The sequence below is a fragment of the Trichomycterus rosablanca genome, chromosome 6 (assembly GCF_030014385.1).
Source record: "Trichomycterus rosablanca isolate fTriRos1 chromosome 6, fTriRos1.hap1, whole genome shotgun sequence".
Lineage (NCBI taxonomy): Eukaryota > Metazoa > Chordata > Actinopteri > Siluriformes > Trichomycteridae > Trichomycterus > Trichomycterus rosablanca.
In genome coordinates, this window is record NC_085993.1 from 26,697,478 (window position 1) to 26,700,908 (window position 3,431).

Consider the following 3,431-nt stretch of genomic DNA (forward strand, 5'->3'; position numbering starts at 1 on the left):
ACTTAAATATGAAGACCACGGTTGGCAAGTGTGCGGGGATTTGAAAGTCTTGTGCATGCTGCTCGGGCAACAAGCTGGGTATACCAAATACCCTTGTTTTCTGTGTCTATGGGACAGTCGAGACCGACAAAATCACTGGACCAAGAAGAGTTGCCAGCCGAGGGTGCTCACAGTTGGTGAAAAAAATGTCCCCCGAGAAACTTTGGTACCTCCCGATAAAGTTCTTCTACCACCTCTCCACATAAAATTGGGATTGATTAAGCAATTCCTAAAATCCCTTCCAAGAGATGGAGAATGCTTCAAATACTTGGTCATCAAGTTTCCAGGCCTCTCGGAGGCAAAATTGAAGGAAGGTGTGTTCGTCGGACCAGACATTAGAAGGCTTATAGCTGATCAAGAGTTTATCAATACCATTATGGATCCTCAAAAAGAAGGGTGGATTGCATTTACAGAAGTCGTAAATAAATTTTTAGGCAATAACAGAGATCCTGACTACAAAAAGATCGTCGGACGAATGCTGAAAGCATTTCAAGCTTTAGGTTGCCTGATGAGTTTGAAAGTGCATTTCCTCCACTCCCACCTTGACAACTTTCCTGAAAATTTGGGAGCTGTGAGTGAAGAGCAAGGTGAACGATTCCACCAGGACATTAAAGAGATGGAAAGAAGATACTAGGGAAGATGGAGCATTACAATGATGGCAGACTACTGTTGGACGCTTCAGAGACATTCCAGATGCTACTCACAAGCGTAAATGTACCAAGAGGAGCCTCACAGGGAAGAAGAATCGATTTTAGTGTGTGTTAGTGAGCTCATTCCAGTTAAAAAAAATTTTTTCATGAAAAATCTGTAATAAAAAATTGTATTATTATATACAATTATAAGTATTGTTTTATGTCTGATTTGATAACAATTTGATTTGCTTATTTTATTTGAAGTGGTCTATACAGAACCGAAGTCACTTTACATAGGTTTGCCATCCCATTTCTCCAAATTCCAATAGTAAAAATGTCCTAAAATCACAACATAAGTACAACAGTAAATCATCTTTAAGAATTAAGGGGTGTCATTTGATAACAATTTGATTTGCTTGTTTTATTGGACTTTAAAGTACTACAAAGTAAAACAAATTTCAAAATAGCTTTAATTTAAGAAAATATGGTGCTGACTACAACGGGACTTTTACCTTGTAGAAGAGCTTTGATTCTTTCAGTTCCTTCAGTGGATCGCAAGTCACACGGAGGTTGTGCTGGTTAGCGGCAGAGGTGGAGACGATGTACACACGGGGTGTAAACGCGGAAGGTTTGAATTAAACTAATACAACTAATACAACTGTACAGTGAATGTAAAGTGGACAATGGCAGAGGAATCAGATGGTTATATACGGGATCATGAGGATTTGGATGAAAATGACGAAATGTTCTGGGAGGAAATTAGGAAAAAACAAGTAAGACGAAGATCAGAATTTAGCAGTAGTAATGAGTCCATAGACACAGTTAAAAGGAGTAAGTCTGAATTAAGAACTAGAGTCAAGGAGCCAAATAAAGAAGTTTGGAAAGTACACTCTAAGAAGTAATGTGTAATTTTTTCTACACAGCTACTGTGTCCTGCGGTCTGTAACACACTTTGTGTCATTTCTGGCCCCTTTTTGCACAGACACGTGTAAAGTAACTCCAATAGTTAGTCTACACATTTATGTAAAATACATTGTTTAAAAATATATATTTATTTAATTGTATTTAAATTTGTTGGATAAAATAATGGCATTTATGACTAAAAACATAGATTATTTCACATGTAAGATTAAAAATAAATTAATAAATAAAAATATGTGTTAACCAATCACATTTCTCCTATCAAGTATATCTCAGTGTTTCATGGTTGATTCCCTCATTTTGGACCATGCAAGGAAAGGAGCAGGATCCGTCCTTATACCCTTATTGGTAAGTTGCAAAAGGAACTAGTATTGAGTATGTTTTATTAATGTTTATGTAGTTCATGTTTATCAGTGTTTTGTTGTGTGTTTTATGAAGTCAAGCAAAGCTATAAAAAGTAGGTTTTAACCCTGTGACCTGTTTTAACAATCGACTTTAATTGACAATTAAGTAAAAAAGAAGGCACTGAATTACATTAATATAAACCTAAGTTTGCTTTTCTGTTCCTATTCAGCAATAAATGTTCTGTTAAACCTGACTAGTCTTTCTTTTTATTGGTATTATTTATCGTTAGCCAACTAGCTAACCGTTAATTGGACTTTTAGTTTGCTCAAAATGGCGTCAAAACAGAATGATTGTGGATAAGGTTACCATAGCAACCCTCTGTGTTTTCAGTTCTTTTAAGGTAACTTACTTAACTGACCTATTGAGACTGTGATTAAGTAACATTATTTAAATTAAATCTCATTATGAGAAGCGAATTTTAATAATTTTAACATTTTTAGCTTGGTTTAGCTCAGTTCGTTTTACTGAATCGGTTCTTTTAAATCATCCGTTTAAACGAATCGAAAAAACTGAATCGATTGATTCATTAGGACTGTTAAGAGGCTGAGTATATTCATAAGAATCGAAAGTTTGACTCCTTAATCGCATCTGCTTATTTGGCTTACATTCTCCCTTAAACAGTACAACAGTGGATGCCTGGGTGGAACGAAAACTTCAAATAATTAGTTAACTCAAATATCACAGTCATAACTTGCATGAATTCAGAGAACTAATGTTATTTTTATTATTTATCCACCCTGGAAGCAAAGGTATTCACTGAAACGAGTTGTTCGGAAGAATCGGTTCTTTAAATCGAATCGAATCGTTAGCATCATTGCCTAACATCATTAGCATTAAAGCTGGTAGTGGTGGATATATTTCAGGGTAAAGCAACTAATTAAATAATAAAACTCTTCCAAAATTCATCATCCGATTTACTTTATTCTGATAAAGGAAACATTTTAGCTTGTATTCTGTAACTGTAGTTTTCAAGTGACTTGTTCAATAATTAGTTAAACAGCCTATGTGAATAATTAGACAGCTGATGACAAATTTGGAGGAATATTAGTTGTTAGCTGATTACTCATTTGGTTGGTTGAATAATCGGAATGTTATTCAAAATATTAAATGTTGTAAATGTTTAATTCAGTTAATATTTTGTATTGTGTACACAAGATTGAGAGAGAATCACAGCACCTTGTAATTATATTTTTTTGTCTTTCTTTTAGGACAGAGAAACAGACGTTTTACGAGCTCTTGCAACCATCTTTAAGAATGGGAAAGAACACAAGAAACTGCATTTGAATATTTAAGTGTGTTTGGGCCTTTACTATTTAGCCATATGTACTTTCAATACATTCTTAATCAATTATTTATTACAAAATATTGAATATTTTAATACGTTTTTGTACCTTTACTGTTAAACTGTTTGTAATCTTGTTTTAATTTATTACT

General features: G+C 34.2%; 1 long non-coding RNA gene across 1 annotated transcript; it reads left to right on the forward strand.

The window, feature by feature from the left end:
• Positions 1 to 1,230: 1,230 nt before the first annotated feature.
• Positions 1,231 to 3,431, forward strand: LOC134316415 (uncharacterized). The gene is made up of 3 exons (XR_010013093.1): positions 1,231 to 1,444; positions 1,859 to 1,940; positions 3,206 to 3,431. It is a non-coding gene; the product is annotated as an uncharacterized LOC134316415 (long non-coding RNA).